Here is a 27,640-nt window from a genome sequence, read left to right on the forward strand (position 1 = left end):
TGTACTGCTAAAATCTTTAATTGTTCTCTCAATTATCGCCACGAAAGATGCACAATCCACTTCACAATTCGTTCCCGACAGTATGCGATCCCAATCTATCTGCTGGACAGCATTTATAAATCCTTCCTGGCAATTTTTTGGGATTCCAACATACTCCCGTTCTCTGGCAGAATAAACAAATCTCTTTTTAGAGAGCTTTCTGCCACAAGGATCAAATTGTGATCAGAAAGACCAGCCAACATATTATATGATTTAGTTATTCTCTCGGGTCGGTTGGAAAATACTAGATCAATCTGAGTGCTGCTAGATGTAGTAATTCTCGTTGGCCCTTTGATCATTTGAACTAGATCAAATTTGTCAGTTATGTTTTTTAGTTTTCTTCTACATAATTTATCCTCCCAATTTATGTTTATATCCCCAAAAATAATGATCTCTTTATTTAGATTAGATTCTTTCAATAATTTTTCAAACTTTTCATAAAAACTGGCATCTGAAGATGGGGGGCGATATATCGCAACAATTGTAAGAAACATCTGTTGTGATAGTGTGATGTTTAAACCCACACATTCTAGTTCATGATCATTCTGCCATTGAATTTCCTGACACTGAATGTTTTTTTTTATATATATCATGACACCACCACCCTTTGCTCCTTCTCTGTCTCTCCTGAACATATTATATCCAGGGATGTTAAGTGCTGCAGATGGAGCATTCTTATTGAGCCAGGTCTCAGATAGACATAAAAAATCCAAATTTGAATTAAGTAACAGATGATTAACTTGTTCTGTTTTTGACATGATGCTTCTGATATTTAAGTGCCCACCCAACAGACCTTTGGGTTTTGCTTTAAGGTCCCAAACTATTTTTGAGTGGTTAACAGTTTCAAAGAACGCCCATTTCCGGTGATTAGCTACCCCTGGATTAAGGCGCTTTCTGTTTGCTGACGTTACCATGGTGACCGAGCGGCCATGCCGAAAAGTTTGTTGTTGTTGTGTATCTGGATCTTGTCTCCCGCTCCCATACGAAGCGAAAACTGCACCACGCTGCAGACCCACGGACTCGCCTCTACAGCCTCTGTCCAACACACCGCCACACATCCTCAGACCCGGACTTTCTCCGTGCAGTGCCCCAATAGACTGCCCCGGTACCACGCCATCCACACCATCGCTTCCTCGGACAGACAAGTCGTCCACAGTTGACGACGAAAAAAAAGGAAGAAGAGGTTCAGGATATTGTGCAGAGGAACACACAAAATTACCTGAAAGTACCTGCAAGGTAGGAGTGTCGCGTTTGTCATCTGCTCGTAGATTAGCCTCTCCCCGGCGACTTAAAGTGGTGCGGGCCTGGGCACGGGTGGATATCTCCAGATAACATTAAACATATAGCAATAATTAATCCAGTTGTCAGCGGCGATTTAGTCGGTGGTATTGATTTAGTTTTCTTGGTAAATTTATTATAAATTGATGGATAGATTAAGGCCATGGCCAATGTATAGGTTCCATAGCCGATGCTTGCGTTTGCCGATTCCTTGATTGTTTGTTTGTAACCCAGGACTTCATATATCAACGGTTTGTCATTTAGATGAGGCAGAGGAAATATAATACCAACCATCTGAGTTGAATTAGCATGAATAGGCATTAAGATCTTCACAAGTAAACAATAGACTAGGAGCGCTAAAACAGCCCCTCTCCCACCTGCCGCCATCCTGAGTCACACCTGTATCCTGTAGTATCTATGCCGACTTGTAAATCAGCACAATCAGTTGGTTCGAGTCCCGTTCGAATGTATTCTAATTTTTTATCAGGTGTTGTTTTCTATAAGGATAACCAATGAGCATTAACATAAAATGTATGTGTGACATGTTTTGTGATATTTGTTTGTAGTAAATATACCCCAATAAACCTTGGACGTCGGATAGACGTGCAGATCATGTCTATATTGGGTCTGTCGGTCCATGACCAATTCTGGACCTCTATTCGACGTCAAAACTAGGTCCACTATTTGGACGTCCAACCATGACCAAACTTGGACGTCATCTTGACGTTCAACATTTGACCTGAACTGGGTAATTTCTTTTGGACGTCATTTGGACGTCTATGACAGGTGCAGTAAATTTACATGATTAATATGTAATATATATATATATATATATATATATATATATATATATATTATTATTATTATTTTTTTTTTTTTACAAATATCAACATGATTAATACATATGAATACAGATATAAACACTTCAGATATTATTTATAAACAAACACAATTTATTATGTGTAGTTCATGTTTTTTTATTTATTTATTTTAACTGGTTTATTTTTATTTTATTTATTTGGAAATGCAATTTGTGGGAAATTATAGTTCAGAAAATAATTTCATGGTAGCTTATATTAGGCCTATCCACCGTATTCCTCAAAATGTAGATCTGTGTGCATGTAGGCTAATTTATCTGAATGAAATACATACACCTTTCGCATTTGCTTGTGTGCCAGTGATTAACCCTGCTCCACGTGCCATTGCAACACTAACATTTGCTTTTTAATATTTATCTTTATATGTTGCATAGATACAGTTTTTGAGCCTGATGGGAGGCAGCAACATTGGAGACGCTGTGAGGAGAATCCTTAGAAAAATAGCTACCAATGAGGCCTGATCAAATTACAGCCTGAAAGGCCGAAAAGGAAAACTGACCTTCATAGGGACAGCCCTCCACCATATTGTTTTAAGTATGCTTTTCAAAACTTCTCTCTTCTTCTCACTTCATCATGCAACTTTTTAAAGAACAAATGATAAACAGAAAAATGTCTGTACTGTCCGTGTACCTTCGGATAATTAGTTTTCTCGTTTTTGATTTCTAAACAGAAAAAATAAGAAAGGGCCCGGTTCCCCGATAACGCTCACTCTTAGCGCGCTAAGAAGACTCGAAAGATATATCTTACCAAAGTTGTTTATGTTCCTAAGTGTGTTCCCCGAAGTGTCCCTTAGGAAGCTTCTTAACATGCGTTCGACATTATAAAGGCGCTGTCCCAAGTGAAGGTGCTGAATTAGTTGGCATCGATTGCTCAGGAATCGATTTTCCACTTCGCGTGAAGGTGCATTACAGCGTTAAGAAAGACAAACACGTTCTATGCAAATGAAACATTCCTCAAATTATTCCAGTAACATTTATTTTAACATATTTTAAGTTATCAGTAAAATATAGACTATTAATTAAATTATCAAATTGTCAGTAATATGTTCACACAATATGTTGTGACGGGTAGACGAACCGGGTATCCATAACAACTTAAAATACTCCATAATTTCTGCTCATACAGAAAAGAATAATACATCATTCGCAACTACTTTTATTTAGTTGACTTTATTTACTTAGTAGCCTAATTAGTATCCAGTTCTTTACATTAAATTAGTTGAGTTAACATAATTAGTTAATGAACTAATAAAATGATCAAATACAGATTAAATCAAGATAAACCCATGGTAACAGATTGCGAAAGCGTGGGCACGGTTTATGAATTTGTGGGTACAGATTTATCTCTGTAATGAATTTGTGGGTATAGATTGAAAAACTGAAGGCACAGTTTACAAATCTGAGAGCGCGGATTAGGAACTCGTGGGTACGGTTTATTAATCCGTGGGCACGATTTGTTAAACCGAGGGAACAGTTTGAGAATCGTGAGTACGGTTTATAAACTGAGCGGACGGATTGCAAAATCATCGCCACGGATTGTTTTTTTTTTCTCCCACAGGTGACTTCCCGGGCTCCATAATGAAGCGTACGAATGTGTCGGGAATCGTGCCATAATGTTAAGAGAGAGGTTAAGAAATAGGTTAAGAACTACTTAGCCATAAGAACGTTTTAGGAACCGGGCCCTGCTCATTTATCACATCATAGAAATGTGATTTTACTTTAAACCATTCTGTTCTGTGATGCACTCCCTATTCAAGGCCCAGCTAACACACGACGTACCAGTTACGTAATTTTTCCATACTTTTTGTTAATTTCATGACTTACTAACTGGTAACGTAACTACAACGTCGCAGGCCCGTAATTTCATTACCATGAAATGACCAATTCACAACGTCGCAATTATGTGCTCTTAATGTTGCAAGATAACCAAGAACGTTCCAGTTACGTAATATATAAGTTGACTTTGGACATTTAGGACAAGGCAGTAGGTGTACTGTATGATATGACATTTTGAAAAGGAACAAAGATGCACAAAATTGCTATATACACTTAAATTTTTGATATTAATTCATTAAGGGATACACTTTAATGATTGCAGGATCCGTACGTTAATGCGCGCAAACAGCACAGTCTGTGCATGCGCATTGTCTTGTGACGTTAGAGACATAATTAGATTAAAAAAATAAAATGCTTAAATAATCTTTAAAAAAAAGAAAAATATTTAAGTGCAAAGGAAAACAAAATATAAAAATTTCTGGAAGACACAAGCCAATTATGTTCACGTTAATTAAATGGGTGGAGGATGAAAAATTCTCAATTCTGCCCACTGAACATATTAGAAAATTTTATGAGGATGAATACACAGCGGGTATGGAGGAAAATTACGTTTACTTGGTGGAGTGGAGCCGAAAAGGGAGTTGGTGGGCGCCGGCCTATGAGGCCTTCATCATCAAGATAGCAGGTGCCTATTTTTATTATGCTATTTCCAATACAATACTCTTATATTATCCTCTATTATTCTGTATAGGCCTACCGCTTGTAGATTTATAAATGACGTCAGTAAACTATTAATTTTGTTATTTTTTTTTTTTTTTTAGTTAACATCAGTTAATATTTAGTATGTATTTGTGGCGTACTACAACAATTAGCCTTTTTCTTAGCTTTATTCTACCTCCTCAGAAAGGGAAAGAACTTTACAAATGAAACTTAAGGAAACTGAAGAACAGCTACCCAAGTCAGACACTGAAGAGAAAGAGTAAACCTTCAATGAATCTCATAGAGGCCGCAGAGATGAGAGAGGAAATAGCAGCTAAGAAAAAGGTTAGTGTTGGTCAGAACTGTGTGTGTGTGTACATATATATATATTACATAATTATAATTACATATAATTGTACTTGTTTACAGTCAATGATGTATGTTTAAGGTACACCTCACAGACCTACCAAATGATCTAAAGGTATGGAATGAAAGAAATTCTACAGCTTGTGATAAATCAGCCAAGATAAGAGAATACAAATCTAAATAAAGAGAATGAGAGGCTGAAAAATGAAATACTTGAAGGTAAGTTCTGTACTAATTAAATTTTATATATATATATATATATATATATATATATATATATATATATATATATATGTGTGTGTGTGTGTGTGTGTGTGTGTGTGTGCTTACACTAACCACAGTTTGGTCTTTCAACTGTTTGTTTTTTTATTTTTTTCAAAATATATTCACATTTAATTTTACTTTCACAGATATCCCATCTCTCCTTCTGGCTACAGACCACTTAGAGGGTTAGAATTGTTTACATGATATAAAGCACAGTTACTAATGACAATGTTCCACATTTCCTTGCCTTTTTAAACTTAATTTATTTCAGCCCATGAAATCAAATGCAGATGTCCCTGAAATAAGATTTTGTAAAGGTATTCAATGGAAAGGAGGAGGCGAGAACCGGCTTTTCAATATAAATAATAGTTTTAATGATACTCAAAAGACCACATAAACACACACATGACGGAAATGTCCCCTAACGATCTCTCTCTCCCGCACGACACCCTGCAGTCGACCTTTATACCTCCGAGGCTTGATTAGCCTAATACGGGACCGGGTGCGTAGGATCGCGACCCGGCCCTGCCCTCCGCCCTGCCACAGATTTAAATCTAATTCAGTAATTTCAAAACAAACATTATCATTATTATTGTTGTTTTTGGTGCAGTTTACAATAGCTTGTGGAATCTGTTGCAGATGTTCATGATGTACATTTTACATGTTGTTCATATCTATGAACATATGATATAAATAAAAAAACAAACTTGTTCATTGTACTCAGGACCACGATCACGAACGGATGGATGTACAGTATTAAGTGACTTGTTTCTAATATATGAATTTCTCTCTTACAGATGTCAAAGATTCCATCTCATGTTCCCATCTCACATGCTCCTAAAGTATTTGCTGCTTTTTATGTAATCTCTGTGCCACATGCTATTATGTCACATACGAAGCATAACTATTAAAATAAATGAATTTTCTTGAGATCATTAGATAAACTTATTTTGTAACAACAATTGTCCAGTACTATTGCTAACATATATCCATTTACTGTATTAATTTTAGGCTTTGGAATCAAATGCAGATTTCCTTGATGTAAGTTATGCATTTTTAACTATTGTTTTTATTATAAATATACTTGTACAAGTTAGGAACATTATTCATAGCATCCTAGTGATTTGAACATGACTGTGGTAGATAAAGAGTAGTTCACCTAAAATAGATACTCTTATCATTTACTCACCCTTGTGTTGTTTCAAGTTTGTATGACTTTTGTTCTTCAGCATAACAGCAAGATATTTTCTGATGGAGATATGGTGAGTATATGCATAGTGCATCTGGAAAGTTTTCACAGCACTTCACTTTTTCCACATTTTGTTATGTTACAGCCTTATTACAAAATAAAATAAATTCATTATTTTCCTAAAAATTCTACAAACAATACCCCATAATGACAACGTGAAAGAAGTCTGTATGAAATCTTTGCAAATTTACTAAAAATAAAAAACGACAAAATCACATGTACATGTATTCACAGCCTTTGCTCAATACTTTGTTGAAGCACCTTTGGCACCAATTACAGCCTCAACTCTTTTGTGTATGATGCTACAAGCTTGGCACACCTATTTTTGGGTAGTTTCTCCCATTTTTCTTTGCAGGACCTCTCAAGCTCCATCAGGTTGGATGGGAAGCGTCAGTGCACAGCCATTTTCAGATCTCTCCAGAGATGTTCAATTGGGTTCAAGTCTGGGCCACTCAAGGACATTCACAGAGTTGTCCCGTAGCCACTCCTTTGTTATCTTGGCTATGTGCTTAGCGTTGTTGTCCTGTTGGAAGATGAACCTTCGCCCTAGTCTGAGGTCCAGAGCACTCTGGAGCAGGTTTTCATCAAGGATGTCTCTGTACATTGCGGCATTCATCTTTCCCTCGATCCTGACTAGTCTCCTAGTTCCTGTCACTGAAAAACATCCCCACAGCATGATGCTGCCACCACCATGCTTCACTGTAGGGATGGTATTGGCCAGGTGATGAGCAGTACCTGGTTTCCTCCAGACATGACCCTTGCCATTCAGGTCAAAGAGTTCAATCTTTGTTTCATCAGACCAGAGAATTTTGTTTCTCATGGTCTGAGAGTGTCGTGGAATATCGCGATGAATCTCTCTAAGTTGTAAGAAAACTCTCAGAGTCTTGAGTTCCAGATGCCAAAATTGTAGTTTATTGAACACCAACAAACATGAGACCGGCCAGCTGTCCGTTCTGACTGTCTTAGTCCAAAACCTCCTCTTCTATACAGTTTGTTATCTGGCATTACCTCATTTCTGTGCCCCTTTGTTATTTTTGTAACCAATGGATACTATTTGCCACCATTATCTCACAGAGCCTTTTGATATCTTTTTACTGGTAGAAACTTGGCTTTAGTCTATCTTCAAGGTCCTTAGTCTCATTATTTTGTGCTGGGTGCTCTTTGTGGCCTCTGCAGCAACAACAATTTTAGTAACCTCATATGCTCTCTCCTGGGTCACACAAAGGCCAGGAAACTCATATAAGTATTTTGATATATAAGAAACATACTAGAATATTGAAAAATATACTATAAGAGTCCTTCAGGTGCCTTTTGGCAAACAGAGATGTTTGTTCTTCTGGAAGGTTCTCCTCTCTCAACAGAGAAACACTGGAGCTCTGTCAGAGTGACCATCGGGTTCTTGGTCACCTCTCTAAGTCCCTTCTGCCCTAAACACTCAGTTTGGCGAGGTGGCCATCTCTAGGAAGAGTCCTGGTGGTTCCAAACTTCTTCCATTTACGGATGATGGAGGCCACTGTGCTCATTGGGACCTTCAATGCTGCAGAAATTTTTCTGTACCTTCCCCAGATCTGTGCCTCGATACAATCCTGTCTCAGAGTTCCACAGACAATTCCTTGAACTTCATGGCTCGGTTTGTGCTGTGACATGCACTGTTAACTGTGGGACCTTATATAGACAGGTGTGTGCCTTTCCAAATCATGTCCAATCAACTGAATTTACCACAGGTGGACTCCAATCAAGTTGTAGAAACATCTCAAGGATGATCAGTGGAAACAGGATGCACCTGAGCTCAATTTTGAGTGTCTTGGCAAAGGCTGTGAATACTTATGTGCATGTGATTCTTTTTCGTTTTTTATTTTTAGTAAATTTGCAAAGATTTCAAACAACCTTCTTTCATGTTGTCATTATGGGGTATTGTTTGCAGAATTTTGAGGAAAATTATGAATTTAATCCATTTTGTAATAAGGTTGTAACATAACATAAAATGTGGAAAAGTGAAGCGCTGTGAATACTTTCCAGATGCACTGTGCACAATGCTTAACACATGCACAGAGCACTAGGTAGAACCAGGAAGTTATTTAATTAATCATGATCATGAAGTTGATTGCTGATGTCAAGATTTATAGTAGAGGTATATTTTGGAGGAATGTTTTGGACTGTTCTCATCCAAAATCATGAAGAAATTTGCTTCAAAACACTCTTATTAAACTACTGGAGTCTTATGGTTACAATTAAGCTTTTTCTGTCTTTTTCAGAACATGAAACTCCTATTCACTTGCATTTTATGGGTGTATTCACGTCATACATCCATCAAAATATAAGTCACATGACTTACAAGCAGTAATGTTTAGATAGTTGGGCAATATTCTGATACTTCTACAAAGATTTTATGATGCTCAGTGTTATGTGTATTGTTTTTAATCTATCAATATTCTGCTTCACAGGTGCCAAAGGCTCCATACAAGGCTTCTCTGTCTGGTTCTTCCAAAGTAAGTATTTTGTTTTCACCTTCCAAAAATACATGGTGCAGTTACATTGGTGTCAATGCTTTGTTAATTCTTAATAAAGTGTGTAAATGTTTGTAGGTAAGCTCTTCCTGTCTGTAAACTGTCTGTCTGTAATAACATTATTTCTTTTTTTATTTTTACTTTTATTAGTGTTGCAGTGATGCTAATTATGTAAGTACTTTTTGCTGAGGATTTAGGTCTGTACATACAGATTTGTTATGCATTTCTGGGTGAAATGACTGAATAAAAACTTAAATGAGTTTTAAATAATTTATTTGAAAATAATGTATATTGTAAATCTCTTTTTATGTGATCACAACCACAGGTTGAGTTAGCACATGGCACAGGTATATCAATTCTAAAGCATCAATGGACTTCTGCCCTGCAGACCCAAACAGCTACTTCAGTGGTACATGTTCTTTTAATGGCCTCCTTCCCACTGGAGATTCTGACTTTTTTTTAATTAATGTTTTTAAATACTATGAATTCAGACATACTACCATGTTGGCATACTGTTTTTCGAATACTGTATAGTAGATAAGTATTTGATTTTGGATACAGAGTTGGTGAAAGGAAAATTTACTAGAAAAATTCAGTTAAAGGATTAGTTCAACCAAAAAATGATAATAATTTCATAATTTACTCACCCCCATGTTGTTCCAAACCTGTAAGAATTTAGTTCATCTTCAAAAACACAAATTAAGACTTTTTATTAATTTACTTTTTGAAGCATTAAATTGGTAGTTAAATTGGCGTGGACTTTCAATGTAGGGACAGAAATCTCTCAAATTTCATTAAAATATCTTAATTTGTTTTTCGAAGATAAACGAAAGTTTTATGGGTTTGGAACAACACGAGGACGAGTAATTAATGACAGAATTTTCTTTTTTGGGTGAACAATCCCTTTAAAATAAAGCTGTGATTTTTGTCTCTTACAGTGGCAGTGAAGAAGTTTCCCAATGTGTCCAGAGGAGCTTTGGGGTTTGCAGTGAATTCTAAGATGGGGGAACTGAGATGGCTTGAAAAAAAAAGAAGTTAATTTTTAGAAATTTTAAGTATTTTCATTGCTTGATTTTTATTCAAATGTGTTACATACATGTTCATGTTTTAGACATCATATAAAGATTTTCTTCAAATGTTATGTGTGTGTATTTTCTTGTATTGAAATATATGGAGGGCAAAATATATGCAAAAGGATTCCCGACCAAGTATTGAGTGCATAACTGAACATAATTATTTGAAGGTTGACTTTTTTTGTATTAAAAACACTTCTTTTATTGGTCGGAAGAAATATGCTAATTTTTTGAGATAGGAATTTTGGGTTTTCATGAGCTGTATGCCAGAATCATCAGTATTAAAACAATAAAAGACCTGAAATATTTCAGTTGGTGTGCAATGAATCTAAAATATATGAAAGTTTAATTTTTATCATTACATTATGGAAAATAATGAACTTTATCACAATATGCTAATTATTTGAGAAGGACCTGTATTTTAATGCTTTTAAAATATATTTAAAATATATTTTCAAAAATGCCCAGAATATTTATTTGTATAAAATGTATTTATGTAAATGTAAAAAAAATTGTTTTGATGTTTTAAACAAATATTTTAGCTAATAATTTTTTGGTATATTTTGAAAAAGCCTCTACAATAGATTTGGGCAAATGAGGACAGAAATTAGATTGGTAATGCAAGTCCGCCCATAGAATATTAATTAAGATTAAAATGACCAACTGGTTACCAACACACAACTATTAGGCTTGTTTGAGATGCACCTTGCCTCGCCTGAAATGTAGGTGAGAGTAGGCAGCTGCAGTGAGGGGAGGAGTGAAAAAAGTTTTTTTTTAATTTTTTTTTATTGAATTGTAAAATTTACAACAATATCTGGCTTAGTCAGAATACACAAGAATATCAGTGCTAACAGGAAACGGAGCACGTAAAATTACAAACATCTTTAGGAAAAGGAGAGTAAATTAAAGTGAAATAATAATAATTAAAGTAATAATAAAAAAAAAAAAAACATAAGATAAGATAAAGAAACAGTTATAAAATAATAGTTAAGGGGCTTCAATTAATTTTAAGGCATCAATAAAATTAAGGAGTTTTTTTGCTGTTTTCTTCTTCATAAACCACAAGGACTTGTAGTACAATGCAAATTCTCTCTTGAAGACAGTAAATAAAGGCTGTGTTTTTATACATTTACATTTGTGGATGAAAAATTTACCCGAGATAATTAAAGTGTTTAAAAGCATTTCATAGTTTTTGTCTTTCATTGTCATTCCAAATGTGATGCTATCTCTAGTGAAACTGGAGAGAGACTGTAGATAAGGCTCCAGCCAATCATACAAGTCACACCAGAATATGTTACTGTAAGGGCAGAAGAAAAACAAATGTTCCGTGGTCTCTATGTTCTCATCACAGAATATACAGTTAGTTAGCTCTAAGTTAAATCTATGTGAGAGGAGGTCTCTTGAAGGAATATCATTAAATATTTTGAAATGGAGCTCTTTAGCTTTTGGTGGTAAAGGTAACTTTAAGAAATCTGTGCGTAGTTTCTTCAGAGAAGAATGACTGAAGATAAGAGAAGCAGCATTTCGGCTGTATTGCAATGGGTATAAAGTCAGAGTAAAGAGATCACGGAACAATTTGTTCTGCAAACTCTTACTACAGAACTGGTGACCAGCAATCATCAACGAAGGGAGAAGAGGGGGGTTGAACAAATGAGGTAGTGCATTTTTTGCCATCAAAAGGAAGGCAGAAGGGATGCTTTGGATAACCATATTATAATGTTTACGATTGCACTGAAAATTAAATTTTGTACCAAAATCTTCAGAAGATAAAACATTGCCATAATTGTCCAGTAAATGTGTGACGGACCAAATGTTGTTTTCCATCCATTCACTGAAATACAGGGTTCCCCGTCTGTCGCTCTCTCCACGTTGTGTCGGAGAAGCGACACTAGGGGTCTCTCTTGAGCACCGAATATACCTCTGATCCATTGAAAAAAGGCCAATGAGAAGTCAGTATTTGCATATCCTGGCCCCGGACATACGGGTACAAAGGCGAGGCAAATACTAGAGTTCATTCAGAAATTGTCTTCGGAGCCGATGGTTGTGCATGCTGTTCGCGTGAGATCACACCAGTTCCAGTATTCCTCTGACGCTCTGCATGCTGTTGGATTGAGGGCGCATTACAGCGGCAATTTCTCCTTCTTGCACGGCAGTGCAATTGCCCCTGGGCGCTTCGACAGTGCAGAAACCCAAACTCTAAGAGAGTTGTTTAAGAGAGTGATTTTCTCTAAAAGAGCAATACACTTTTCAGAACGCGTCTTTTTAAAGACATGTTTCCGCCTCTGTGTAGTTTCTGGATGCGGTCGATTTCTCCCCACCTCCTACGGTCATAAAAGCTGCCTGGCGTACAGCATTGCGGTCGTAGGCTTTCTTTTGTCATGAGAGAAAGCCACTTCAGCCCCCCCCCGCGCCTCGCCTCTTTCCTACGGGATTGGGGCAGGACCCGGGCGATGAAGGCGATTTGGGGATAAAGACGGGCTGTGTTCGCCGAGTAAATCCCCGCGAGCCTCCCACCTCCCCGGTATGCTTGCTGGCTTCTGTCCGAGCTCGGGATGAGCGTTTTCTCTCCAATAAGGTTATGTTCTCAGTGCGAGAACATATCTGTGGCAGCATTGCGGTCGGGGCTTTCTTTTGTCATGAGAGAAAGCCACTTCAGCCACCCCCCCGTGCCTCGCCTCTTTCCCACGGGATTGGGGCAGGCGCCGCGGGCGATGAAGGCGATTTGGGGATAAAGACGGGCTGTGTTCGCCGGGTAAATCCCCGCGAACCACCCGCCTCCCCAGCACGCTTGCTTGCTCCCATCTGCTCGGGATGAGTGCGGCCCGCTTCGCGGCCGGCCTGCTGGTCCCTTGAGCTCCCGGGATTGGATGACGATAATCACCGCTGCATCGGAGAGCGTTACAGCGGCGTCTGATGTTGGTGACTCGTCTGCGGAAAATCCGGAAAATCCCGTCCCCCTCCCCCTCACGGCTACTTGTTTGGTTCCACGGGCATGTGCGCCGCTCACAGCCGTGCCCCACGTGCATAACGAGCTGAGCAAGCCAAGCTTCCTCGCTCCTCCGCTCTCACTACCCTTGGCGGTAGAGCAGTCCCAGACCACTCCCCCCCTGCACGCCATGGCCCCCTCCTGCAGTCCACCGGGCCAAGGCTCCAAAAATGTGCACTTGGGTAGTCCTGTTCTTGACATGCTGCAGGAACTGCACTTGAACAGGCGATGGCCTCCCTTGTGGTCTGGAAACTCAACACATGGACTGGACCTGGTCGCAGTAGAGGAGGTAGACAAAGCACGCTTTCTCAAACGCTCCCGTCTCCCAGCTCCGTCCATTTGGCGACACCACCTGACGACTCTACCCAGCAGCCCTCAGTGGTGAAGAAACAGACGGAGGCTATTTCACACATCCTGCCCTGCCGCAAACGTGCCGCCAGGGGCCATTCCCTGTCTGCTCGCCGAGGGCGTCCTCCTGCGGCTTTCAAGAAAGAAAGAAAAGCGGTGCTCCGCCTCAACAAACATGGTCCTAGCTCTCCGCCCCGGCGTCGAGCTCCCCGCAGAAGATGGACGCCCCCTTATCTCACAGACCCCCTCAAGGACTCGGAAGGCTCCCAGGCGCTCCTGAGATGACCGACCCAGAGACTGAGATGTTAGCTCCGGAGCTGGTAAGACCACTCCGTTCCCCGGTGGGGGGCCGGGAGGAGAATCATTTGTTGAATTAATTTCATTTGCCACACCCCCTAACGGGGGCTGTGGTACTCACATTCTCAATAATAGAGCTATTTCCTTTTTTGTGTCTGGGTCACCTGGCCCGCAAATGCTGTTCTCACGGCACTCTGCCGCCAGGCCTCAACAGTCCCGGCACGCTGAACGCGGCCCCAGATCCGCCTTCAGCCCCACGACTGTTCCCCGGCCAGCCGGTTCTGACGAGTCCAGAGGACGCCACTACAGGACCTCCTCCTCTGTCACCAACCCGCCCCCTGCCGGATGTCCGAAGCAAGGTAAGTGCTTTGAGTCTTTTCTCAGCACCAGAGCCTCAGGACGCGTCCGCGCCTCCCGACGGCGTACTACCTGCTCCACCACGCTGCGAAGCCCCACCGGGTACATAAAAAATAACCGTCCCTTTGGTGCCCCTAGCACGGAGATTGGATGCATGGCTTTCACTTCCCAACCCGTCTCGCTGGCTGGCCCGGACCATCCGACTCGGTTACGCAATTCAGTTTGCCAGGCCCCGGCCCCCTTCACGGGCATCCGCTTTACCGCAGTGCACGGCCAACATGCCAAATTCCTGCGCGCGGAGATCACTACTCTCTTACTCAAAGACGCGATAGAGCCTGTCCCTCCAACCGAAATGAAGAAGGGTTTCTACAGCCCTTACTTCATTGTACCCAAGAAAGGTGGCGGCTTACGACCAATCTTGGACCTGCGAGTTTTCAATCGAGCGCTGCTCAAACTCCCGTTCAAAATGCTCACGCACAAGTGTATCTTGACAAGCGTACAGCACCTAGATTGGTTCGCAGCGGTAGACCTGAAGGATGCGTACTTCCACGTCTCAATTTTGCCGCGACATCGACCCTTTCTACAGTGCGTGTTCGACTGCCAGGCGTTTCAGTACAAAGTCCTCCCCTTCGGCATGTCTCTGTCCCCTCGTGTCTTCACGAAAGTCGCAGAGGCAGCTCTTGTCCCGCTCCAAGAAGCCAGCATCCGCATACTCAATTACCTCGACGACTGGCTCATTCTAGCCCACTCCCGAGAGTTACTATGCGCTCACAGAGACCAGGTGCTGAGGCATCTCAGCCGCTTGGGGCTTCAGGTCAACCGAGAAAAGAGCAAGCTCACCCCGGTCCAGAGCATCTCCTTTCTTGGCATGGAGTTAGACTCAGTCTCAATGTCTGCACGTCTCACCAACGAGCGTGGGCAGTCTGTGCTGAAATGCCTCGCCAAACTCAGGCCAGGCACGACGGTCCCTCTAAAACTCTTCCAGAGGCTCCTGGGGCATATAGCATCCTCCGCCGCGACCACGCCGCTGGGGTTGATGCATATGAGACCGATTCAGCACTGGCTTCAGACTCGAGTCCCGAGACGAGCATGGCACCATGGTACGCACCGTGTGACAATCACCCCCGCCTGCCGAAAAACACTAAAACCATTGACAGACCTCTGCTTTCTTCAGGTACGAGTGCCCCTGCAGCAGGTGTCCCGATGTGTCCTGGTCACTACCGATGCCTCCAGATTGGGTTGGGGCGCCGTGTGCAAAGGGCATGCAGCCGCGGGCTGTTGGAGAGGGGCCCCGCTGCGCTGGCATATCAATTGCCTGGAGTTGTTGACTGTCTTCTTTGCCCTGCGGCGGTTTCTCCCATTAATTTGAGACAAACACCTCCTAATCAGGTCAGACAGCACCACTGCGGTAGCGTACATAAATCGCCATGGCGGCATACGCTCCCGCCACATGTCATGACTCGCCCGTCGTCCCCTCCTTTGGAGCCAGTCGCTGCGTGCCACTCACATTCCCGGCAAGCTCAATGTGGTAGCGGACGCACTGTCACGACAAAACTTACCCAGCGGAGAGTGGAGGCTCCACCCCCAGTCGGTCCAGCTGACTTGGGAACGGTTCGGCAGAGCCCAGGTAGACCTGCTTGCCTCCCGAGAGACCTCCCACTGCCCGCTCTGGTATGGCCGAACAGAGGCTCCCCTTGGGACAGACGCGCTGGCGCACAGCTGGCCCGCGGGGCTACGCAAGTATGCATTTTCCCCCAGTGAGCCTTCTTGCACAGGTGCTGTGCAAGGTCAGGGAGGACGAGGAACAAGTAACACTAGTGGCTCCCTACTGGCCCAACCGGGCCTGGTTCTCGGACCTCATGCTCCTCGCGACAGCCCCTCCCTGGCGAATTCCCCTGAGGAAGGACCTTCCTTCTCAGGGGCAGGGCATGCTCTGGCATCTGCATCCAGACCTTTGGAAACTCCACGTCTGGTCCCTGGACGGGACGCGGAAGATCTAGCTGGTCTACCACCTACCATCGTAGACATGATCAACCAAGCCTGAGCCCCTTCTACCAGGCAGCTTTATGCCCAGAAGTGGCGCTTGTTCGCAGATTGGTGTTCTTCCAGGGTGGAAGACCCACAGAGGTGCGCAGTTAGGTCAGTGCTCTTATTCCTGCAAGAGAGGCTGGAGGGGAGGCTGTCCCCTTCCACCCTAAAGGTGTATGTCGCTGCTATCGCGGCTCACCACAACGCAGTAGACGGCAAGTCCCTTGGTAAGCAGGACTTAATCATCAGGTTCCTAAGAGGCGCCCGGAGGTTAAATCCCTCCCGGCCAAGCCTGTTCCCCTCCTGGGACCTCTCGGTAGTCCTCGTGGGCCTCCAGAGACCTCCCTTCGAGCTGCTAGAATCAGTTGGACTCAGGGACCTCTCTCTTAAGACTGCCCTGCTGATCGCGCTCACCTCCATCAAGAGGGTCGGGGACCTGCAAGCGTTCTCTGTTAGCGATACTTGCCTGGAGTTCGGTCCGGCAGACACTCATGTGATCCTAAGACCGGGCTATGTGCCCAAGGTTCCTACCACGCCCTTCAGAGACCAGATAGTGAACCTGCAAGCGCTGCCCCGGGAGGAGGCAGACCCAGCCCAGATTGCTGTGTCCGGTACGTGCTTTGTGTACCTACCTGGACCGCACGCAGAGCTTTAGACGCTCTGAGCAGCTCTTTGTACGCTTTGGGGGACAGCGGAAAGGAAACGCTGTCTCCAAACAGAGGCTTTCCCACTGGGTTGTAGATGCCATTTCGTTGGCTTATCACAACCAGGCCGTGCCACCCCCCCTTGCGGGTCCGAGCTCACTTGACAAGGAGTGTTGCGTCCTCATGGGCACGGGCCAAGGATACCTCCCTGGCAGACATTTGTAGAGCAGCGGGTTGGGCGACACCCAACACATTTACGAGAGACTACAATCTCAGGGTTGAGTCAGTTTCATCCCGTGTTTTCTCAGGTCCGAGCCAGTAGAACTCGGTAAAACACTGATGGGCTGGCCAGGTGAATCGCTTGCATATACGCTCTTTCTCTTGCATGAGGTAAAACAGTGCGTCTTTTTTCCCAGGAGACTTCACTCAATGCGAATCCCTGGTCGATTCCTCCCTAGCCCTCATGGGTCCGCAGTTTGGCGGAGGAACTTGCCGACCCAATCCACTGCGGGTACTCAGATCTACCCTGTACTGGAATAGGTGCTCCACAGAGTAGGGACTCCTACGCGGACTCCCCCTGTGTGTATTTTCCACGATACGGTCCCCTTACGAGCAGACCCAAACTTTCCTTGGGTAAGATTCGGCTGCCCCCCGGTCGCCGTGTGTAGCAACTCCACCCTCGCTGAGGCTGGATCTGCCACCGCGCCACTTCCATGTGTCGCCTAAAAACACATGTGATGTATTCACCACCGTACCTCCCCAGTTGGGCAGGGGTGGTCTCCGCAGGGTCTTTTCCCCCCTGGAAGAATGGGAATTGGGTAAGACCCCCTTCCCTCAGTGCGTGTAAGGGCCCCGGCTGTCTATTGCTCTCTGCGAGAAACATAGAGAGAAAAGAGGCCCAGCCAGGCTTGGCCCATTCCCAGATTGGCAAACGTCGCCTTGTTCCCCTGCCTAGGGTAACCTTAAGGATTCCGACGACTTTTCTGGGGCATTGGGGAAGGGTACCTGCAGTCTGACACAGCTGGTCGTATGGCACGTAACAAATACCTGCCCGCTCCTCTGTCAGCAGAACACGTACACGGCTCAGCGCATGGCAGATTTAAAGTGGACCCCTAGTGTCGCTTCTCCGACACAACATGGAGAGAGCGACAGACGGGGAATGTCTAGGTTACGGATGTAACCTCCGTTCCCTGATGGAGAGAACAAGACGTTGTGTCTTCCCAGCCACGTCGCTGAGCCGAACCGCTTTAGTGGCCAGAACCATTTCCAGCTCCTCAGAAAAATCCTGAATGAACTCTAGTATTTGCCTCGCCTTTGTACCCGTATGTCCGGGGTCAGGATATGCAAATACTGACTGCCAACTTCTCATTGGCCTTTTTTCAATGGATCAGAGGTATATTCGGTGCTCAAGAGAGACCCCTAGTGTCGCTTCTCCGACACAACGTCTCGTTCCCTCCATCAGGGCCCTTGCATTGAATGAAATGAAACAGAAATTAGAATCAACAGTGAACATTAAACAGTAACTTACCACTTAGGAAAAACAACCCGAGGTATATCAGCAGGGGAAAACTGCTATGGAATGTGACCATAAGGCAACGTCCCCTTAAGAACAGTCAACTTAGATGTCCTTCATAGAAATGTAAACAAATTTATTCACATTAGACAGTGAGATGTAGGTGAACCGATGTGAGAGTGTGGTTAAGGAACCACAATTCTTTTCCCATTTATGTATCCAGTTGGGCCCCTGAAGTAGGCCCGCTGACCTGCTTCTCTGGCCTGCTTAATCTGAGGCCACACTGCTGCTCTCGCCTCCCGGTCGGCTGGTAGGATGTGCTCTGCGAAACTTACATTCAGCTCCTTGCACAATGCAGATCTCTTGATCAGACGCCAGAGCTCATCTCAGTAGTGCCTCATGGTGAACTACATTATCACTTGCCGATGTTTAGCTTCCTCTCTTTTGCCCAGGCGGTACACAGAGTCGACGACACTGTCCATCTTGTCAGCCCAATGCGGAGCGATTTTGAGTAGGATCTGTAACACCCTCTCTTTCGTGTTTTCATTTTCTTGCTCTTTCATCCCACGCAGTTTCAAATTCCAGCGCTGTTTGTAACACTCTAGTTCAAGGACTCTTTCTTGTAAAGCGATGTTCTCTGTCCCGATCATTTTCGTCTCTTTTTCCAAAGTTTGAGTTTTGGATTGGCAGTCTTTTATTTCTTTGGCATTAAACTCCACGCTTTTGGCCACTTGTGCAATCATGGCACTGTTATTTTTCATTTGCACATTGAGCTCTTTTAACATGGTGGAGAGGTTGTTAACAGCTTCGAGTATTGTAGCATTGGATACCTCTGCTTCTTTTTTAGATTTCTTAAACGAGATGAGGACGGCTCACCTTCGTGGAGGAGGTTTCCATGTTGTTACCATCGGCATCAGCACAGTAATCATGAGGGAGAAGTGCTGTTGCTGCATTAGCTTTCTTCATCTGGTTAGATAGTGGCATTTCAGAGTGTGGAACTTGCGCTGAGTAAGTCAAATGGGTCACGTATCCACGGCGTTGTGTTGGTGTATTTTTTTTATTATTAAAAGAAGGACTAGTCCTAGAGTTTTGGGGACAAACAAACGGAGCTCTGGGTTACCGTGTGCTCAGTTCACCATCTTGAGAAAAGCCAGAGGAGTGAAAAAAGTGCAGGCAAGCCGGACACATCCTGAATCTCGCTGTGTTGTGGACTGCAAACGTCAGCAATGGAAGAGATCGCGTTCGCGTTCTTTATCGCAGACGAAGTGGATGCAATTGAAATACCACTGTTTATACACGAAGATGGTTATGATGAACAGTGCTCATTACTTAAAATGGCTTATTCAGTAAATTGTAGGGATATAAATATATCTGGTCTAGAGTGGTATGTTGCAACTTGCATCTAATGAAACTTATGTCGCGTAAAAAATAAACAGCCCAGACTGCAGATAATTCAGCACCAAATAAAAGAAAGGTTTAAAGTATTTTATTAAAACGTAAATGAAGCCAATAGCAAGTTGCTTTTGAGAGAGAGAGAGAAAGAGAGAGAGGTCATAAAAATGTTTTCTCTCTCCTAGGAATGTCCCTAAAATTCCTCACTTTGTTGAGAATGTGGTCCATTTGGTCCATAGTTTCAAAGTCATTTCAGACTTTCTAGAGGGCATGTGGAGGTATGTAGGCCTACATGGTGTGCGAAGCAAGCAATACATCCTGTTAGGAATATGCTGTACAGTGTAAAAAAAAAATTTTCATTATCAAATTTGAAATAAATTTTAGCTTGACCATTTAGTTTTTCCCCCAAGCAAACAAAAAACAGCATGTACATAGAACTATATAAAATAGGGGGATAGAATATCATGCTATGAAAATACATACAATTGTCAATAACAAAGAAAAACACAGAAATATACTGAGGGGACATAGTTTGTGAAAATGTACAGTCATTATATTTTTGGCTTAAGCCCTGGGAGTTTCAGCTCTTGTGCTGTTATATGTGAGATGTATTCATGTGTCCATGTTTATATTATATGATAACTATTTTTTCTCTTCCTAATGCAGGATCTTATAAATACACTTGGTCCTTTCTACATGAATACACAGCAGACTAAGGTGCCGCTGACAAACAGTATACTTGCCTCTCTATGGACTCTTTCCAACCAAGAGTCCTATAGAGGAGTGGCAGACAGATTTAAAATAACCAAATCTACAGTTTCAACACACCTGCATGATTTCTGTTCTCTTGTAATCCTGGCCCAGAGGACAAGCGCTGCATATATCCCAGTTAGAATTTGAAACAGCTGGGTTTCCTAAAACTGTCTGTGCAGTCGATGGATGCCACATTCCAAGGTTAAAACCACACTGTGAGAATCCTGTGGCCTATATCAATAGGAAACAGTTCTATTCTGTTATACTTACAGGATTCTGTGACAGTCAGCGGCGGTTCGGTCATGTCAGTGTGGGTCACCCTGGTAGCTGGCATGATTCAAGGGCATTTTGTTTGTCAGAGGTAGGCTGACTTCTTGAGGAAGATCCACATTCCCTGGTTCCTGAGGGTATGCATATAATTGGAGATTCTGCATACCCTCTTTTGCTTCAGCTAATGAAGCCATACAGAGACAATGGCCACTTGACTGTCAGGCAGAGATGGTTCAATAGGAAACTGAATTCTGCTCGTGTAGTCATTGAGCATGCATTTGGAATTTTAAAATCAAAATTCAGGAGACTCAGATGTCTGCACATGAAAAAAGTGAAGAACATTTCTTCTGCAGTCACAGCCTGTTGCATTCTTCATAACATCTGCCTGAAATCCAATGACCACATTGAGGAGGATCTGCAGGCAGATGATATGGAGGATGACCCATACCCACCAGAAGCCCACATTCACAATAATGCATCACATCATAGAGATGCAATCTGTGGCAGCCTGTGAACAGCACATTGACTTGTTCTACCTTCAACACTTGCCTTAAATTTATCTTAAGAACAAAGCTTTTTTATTTTACTGTTTTGTGAGCTGGTGGATGGGATTGTACAGGATGATATTAAGCACTTAATATCAAATGATTGACATAGTATTCTGCCAGTCAACCACTGTCCCCTGTCTAGGGAGGAATGTTTTGTGTCGTTATCTCTGTAATAATGATGTGATGAGCAATAAAAATGATGCAATACACATGGGAATTGACTATATAGTTAAACTTTATTTTTTAATAGATCGATTATCATTTCTTGGGATTTACAGATTTTTTTGAGTTGTTCAATTATTTCTCCAAGGCAGGTGAGAGATTTTTTTTCAAACACCCTTCTCCGGCTCTCTTTAAGCCTTCTGCGGCGCTCTAAGTCAGGCCGCACTAGTGACTCTAGAGCAGCTGTTCTCCTCTCTGAATGCGCTTCAAAAACTTCACAGAATGTGGATCTTGTTTGTCTATTTCTGTGGAGGGCATAGCAGTGGAGGGACTTGGTTGCTCTTCTGGGAGAGGCTGTTCTTGGGAGCTTGTGGCCTGTGCAGTTGAGGACTTCGGCACTATAGTCTGGGATGAGGTAGTGTTGAACAGAGGAGTTGAGCACATTGTGCCTGATGGTGCACTCCCAACTCCACATCCCAAATAAGTCTTCCATTTGCTTTGAGAAAACATGTAAAACAATGTAAATAGAGATGCTTTAGAAATTATTTTAAATATAAACCCAGTGATTCTGCAGTAATTTCGATACAAAAAGCACACCAACCTTGTAATACTCCCATGTAACTTTTCCCTCTCCTGTTGACCGACACCGGTCTTTAGACCTTTTGTAGGTAGTTATCATGTTGCCAAGTTTTTTTCGCAATTTTTCATTGCTGATGTTGTAACCTTTTTCTTTGAAAACTTGCTCAAGCTTTTTGTAGAATGCAATTTTATTTCTATAGTACAAATGCAGATACATTTGTGTGAGGTCAAGCAGCAGCAGTGTGGTCCTGTGTGGGAATTCCATGAAAACAGCAGTTTATAATTGTGAGAGATAAACTTTATATATATACACTAACCTAAAGGATTATTAGGAGCACCATAGTAATACTGTGTTTGACCCCCTTTCGCCTTCAGAACTGCCTTAATTCTACGTGGCATTGATTCAACAAGGCGCTGAAAGCATTCTTTAGAAATGTTGGCCCATATTGATAGGATAGCATCTTGCAGTTGATGGAGATTTGTGGGATGCACATCCAGGGCACAAAGCTCCCGTTCCACCACATCCCAAAGATGCTCTATTGGGTTGAGATCTGGTGACTGTGGGGGGCATTTTAGTACAGTGAACTCATTGTCATGGTCAAGAAACCAATTTGAAATGATTCAAGCTTTGTGACATGGTGCATTATCCTGCTGGAAGTAGCCATCAGAGGATGGGTACATGGTGGCCATAAAGGGATGGACATGGTCAGAAACAATGCTCAGGTAGGTCGTGGCATTTAAACGATGCCCAGTTGGCACTAAGGGGCCTAAAGTGTGCCAAGAAAACATCCCCTACACCATTACACCACCACCACCAGCCTGCACAGTGGTAACAAGGCATGATGGATCCATGTTCTCATTCTGTTTACGCCAAATTCTGACAGAAATCGAGACTCATCAGACCAGGTAACATTTTTCCAGTCTTCAACTGTCCAATTTTGGTGAGCTCTTGCAAATTGTAGCCTCTTTTTCCTATTTTTAGTGGAGATGAGTGGTACTCGGTGGGGTCTTCTGCTGTTGTAGCCCATCCGCCTCAAGGTTGTGCATGTTGTGGCTTCACAAATGCTTTGCTGCATACCTCGGTTGTAACGAGTGGTTATTTCAGTCAAAGTTGCTCTTCTATCAGCTTGAATCAGTCGGCCCATTCTCCTCTGACCTCTTGCATCAACAAGGCATTTTCGCCCACAGGACTGCCGCATACTGGATGTTTTTCCCTTTCCACACCATTCTTTGTAAACCCTAGAAATGGTTGTGCGTGAAAATCCCAGTAACTGAGCAGATTGTGAAATACTCAGACCGGCCCGTCTGGCACCAACAACCATGCCATGCTCAAAATTGCTTAAATCACCTTTCTTTCCCATTCTGACATTCAGTTTGGAGTTCAGGAGATTGTCTTGACCAGGACCACAACCCTAAATGCATTGAAGCAACTGCCATGTGATTGGTTGATTAGATAATTGCATTAATGAGAAATTGAACAGGTGTTCCTAATAATCCTTTAGGTGAGTGTATATACAGTATATTGGATATTGGATATTTTGAAACTGTGCATACCTTGTTGGGTTTCTTGACATTCTGACTGCATGGAAGGGGATTGAAGATTTTGTGTTTGTGAGGATTGTTGTGTGAGATTTATTTTCCTTATTTCAACAGGGCACTCGACAAGGGATGCTGGATGAGTAATCACTAGATTGGGAAACTGAGACAGAGTAGAAACAGGAGGGAAACATTGAGACAGAGTAGTAACAGGAGGGGGACACTGAGACAGAGATGATGGACAGTGGGTAGTATCTGCCAAAGAGGACACAATAAAAAATAATAAAAAATCCCCATGATCATTTTAAATGTTATTATGGTTAAAAAAAATGCCTTACCTTGTTTCTGTTCTGCATTTCTCACTATTTTTTTCTTCTCACCATTCTTTATTGTCTCAGCAATTTCTTTGCTTACTGTTAATGTTATTGCTCCCTGGGAGTCTGATAGTGTTAATAACACATTCTCCATCTTGCTACAATTGTTAACTTTGTGGGTGCCTTTTATAATCAAAGCCATAATGAGAAATGATGAGCATACAGATGCTGCACTAAATTTACATTGTAATCCCTAATTATGGGTTAAACATTTCAGAGTGGGATATGGCACAGCTGATTAACCTAATGATGTGTATCCTACTTAAGGGATAGTTTACCCAAAGAAAAAAAAATATTTGGGTGAACTATCCCTTTTTTACATTAAAAATATTCTATATAAATATATTACACAATTGTTTGTCACCTTAATGTAAGATTGAATTTCATGTTTAATGATTAGGAAAAGTGTGTACAGCAAATTATTATTCAAAAATAATATGAAACAAAAACACATTCTAAATTAAGAAATTAGCATGCATGTGTGCGTTTTGTTTACTGCACTCCAGGAATAAGACATACCCAGATAAAGATATCAGATAAAAACACACAAACATGAGGCCTAATTGTAAAACTGTCACATTAGATGTATTGACTAATTTATGTATTGATGGATTGACTAATTTAATGTGGTACAAAAATGTCAATTTACAAAATTAACACAAGCATACAATACAATAAAGAGAAAATTACAACAAACAGGACTTCAAACCAAGAAAATAAAAATAAAAGGGTAAATAAAGCACATGTACTAATTACTAATAAAGTACTATAGAAAAAGTAAATAGTATTAGGCTATAGGTAATGGACTTCTTAGAATTAAGGGAAAAAAATGTCAGCTGACAATCGCAGCCAATGAGCATTAAGTTGTGTCGTCAGCAAGTCGTTTCCCATCATGCTTTTGATCAGCGCAGTCGGTGGAGAGCAACTGCGCGCGACTGCAGAATCCGACACGTGCGCCTTGCGCTCGCGAGAGTTTTTTGACATACGTCAGCATGACATCAGAGCAAGGCGGACCGCTCTCGGACACATTTCTAACCGGCATGCATTACGCGCTGATCACCGGTGATCGGTTCTGCGCAGATTTTGCTCATCTCAAACAAGCCTTATATACCTTCACCTGCGTGAAGTTGGCCCCCCACCCAACGCAAAACTTCGGCCCAAATAGTCTCAATCGTTTGTGCTTCATTTGTGCTGGTTTGTGCCGGTAAAAGTTTCCTTTGTGCTGCTTCGGTTTTTTAAATATTAGACATTGAATCATAGGCGATGACGTCACCAGCCCCCCCACATGTTCCAAATTCACCCAAAATAGTCTCAATCGTTTGTGCTTCGTTTGTGCTGGTTTGTGCCGGTAAAGGTTTAGTTTGTGCTGCTTCGGATTTTTTCATATTAGACATTGAATTATTGGCGATGACGTCACGCAGCCCCCCCCACATGCTCCAAATTCATCCAAAATAGTCTCAATCGTTTGTGCTTCGTTTGTGCTGGTTTGTGCGTTAAAACATTTTGTTTGTGCTGCTTCGGTTTTTTAGATATTAAAATAATATTTATAGGTCATTCTGAGGTCACTCAGCCCCCCACATGCTCCAAATTCACCCCAAATAGTCTCAATCGTTTGTGCTGGTTTGTGCCGGTAAAAGTTTCGTTTGTGCTGCTTCGGTTTTTTAAATATTAGACATTGAATTATAGGCGATGACGTCACCAGCCCCCCCACATGCTCCAAATTTACCCCAAATAGTCTCAATCGTTTGTGCTTCGTTTGTGCCAGTAAGTTTCGTTTTTGCGAATGTCTTTTTTTAACAGTACAGTTGAAGTAAGAAGGTAAGATCCAAATGGCAAACCAAATCACATAAATAGACACATTCACTGAACTGTTACCGATCCACTGTTCGTTTTCAACTTGTAATGGACACAGCGGATCAGGATGTGAGGAATGTAACACAAACTCCAAGGTAAGTGTTTTAACTTGTTACTGTATGTAGTTATGTGAATAACAATAGTAATATTAACATTGTCATAAATATAGGCACCATAATCTGTTTGCTGTAGCTGTGTGTGTGTGTGTGTGTGTGTGTGTGCAGTACAGGTCAAAAGTTTGGAAGCATTAAGATTTTTAAATGTTTTTGAAAGAATTCTCGTAATCTCACCAAGGCGGGAGTATTTATTTGATAAAAAATATAGTAAAAACATTAATATTGTGAAACAATACACATTAAAATAGCTATTTTCTGTTTTAATATAATTTAAAATGTAATTTTATATCTGTGATGTCAAAGCTGAATTTGCAGCATCATTACTCCAGTCTTCAATGGTTTGTTTGTTTTTTATTTCGTTTTTCTTTTTGTTTTGTCTTTCCTATTTGTAGTCTATATATGCTCTATTTTATACTATGTGTTGGAATGACAGTTGTCAATTTGACTGGCATAATAAAATGAAAATAAACTCCAGTCTTCAGTGTCACATGATCCTTCAGAAATCATCGTAAAATGTTGATTTTGTGCTCAACTATTATCAATTATTATTGGTGCTCAATATTAAGACTGGTTCTTATTTTTTTATCAATGTTTAAAAATGTTTTGCATGCTTAAGTTAGCATTCCTGCAAAATTTGCCTAAAACGCCTAAAAAAGGCCTACCCAAATTAAATTGCATGCTGTTCTTGAACATTTGGAGTATATGCATGCTTTTGGTCTCTTTTGAAAGGTGACACTCAGAGGTTTGTTCCTAAATAGTCAGAATCACTGTAAGTCTTACTAGTATTGAGTAATATAACTTTGAACACACTGAAAAAGGACCAAAAAAAATTCTGCCTACATTTTTTTTTGTAAACAGATGCCTGCAGATAACTACAGCTGGGAGCTATTAGCTGGAAAACACAATGGGATCACAGCATGAAGCCTTACCAAACACAGTTTAAAATTTTATAACAATACCTTAGAAAATGAGTGTTTTACACATGTTTATCTAAGTGTATGTCTAGGCGCTTCTCAAAAAGGCCACTTGGAGACTCCAAATGACCCTTTGTGACCATAGACACATAAAATGCTGCCATTCTTGAATGCTTTACTCTACAGTCATAATTTTGGGCTCTAATGAAAGGTTACACTTAGGGCTATTATATTCCTTATCCAGATTCACTGTCAATAATTGCTGACACAAAGTAACTGAAGCATAAACACATTATAGTGTTGTTTTTTCAATTCCTGAAACCAAACTTTCTACAAAAGAGACAAAACAAGTGCTATGGTACTAAAACACTTTAATATTTGAACTCACACTATATATATATATATATATAAATAAAATCAATAATAAAAAAAAAATAAAAAAATATATATATATATATATATATATATCATACACATGTATTTCAAACTATTTACAAATTATTCTTTTTTTCAGAATCCAAGGGGCACATCTGGTACTCAAACAAAACTATGCGTGCTCTAAAACAGATTTCCACCTGGCTGCTGCCAGTTCTCCCTCTGCCTCTCCCCCTCCCCCGTGCTCTTGGTGTTTTGCTGACAGAACCTCTCTGGGAAGGTGAAGGATCATTTTCAGATGATGGTCTGTGATATAAAACAACAACAACAAAGAAATAAGTAATTTACAAAACATTTACATTGTTTCTGTATTCACAAGCATATAAACAGAACAACATGCACACAGACAATCAGGTTATATGGTTCATGAGAGCACAAACACACACTCATACACAAACACACACAC

General features: G+C 41.6%; 1 long non-coding RNA gene across 1 annotated transcript; it reads left to right on the top strand.

The window, feature by feature from the left end:
- The first annotated feature begins 978 nt into the window (after positions 1–978).
- LOC127634746 (uncharacterized) lies at positions 979–5,265 on the top strand. Its single transcript, XR_007969401.1, has 3 exons — positions 979–1,275; positions 2,570–5,014; positions 5,118–5,265. It is a non-coding gene; the product is annotated as an uncharacterized LOC127634746 (long non-coding RNA).
- The last annotated feature ends 22,375 nt before the right edge of the window (positions 5,266–27,640 follow it).

The sequence above is a fragment of the Xyrauchen texanus genome, chromosome 42, assembly GCF_025860055.1.
Source record: "Xyrauchen texanus isolate HMW12.3.18 chromosome 42, RBS_HiC_50CHRs, whole genome shotgun sequence".
In the NCBI taxonomy this organism is placed as follows: Eukaryota; Metazoa; Chordata; class Actinopteri; order Cypriniformes; family Catostomidae; genus Xyrauchen; species Xyrauchen texanus.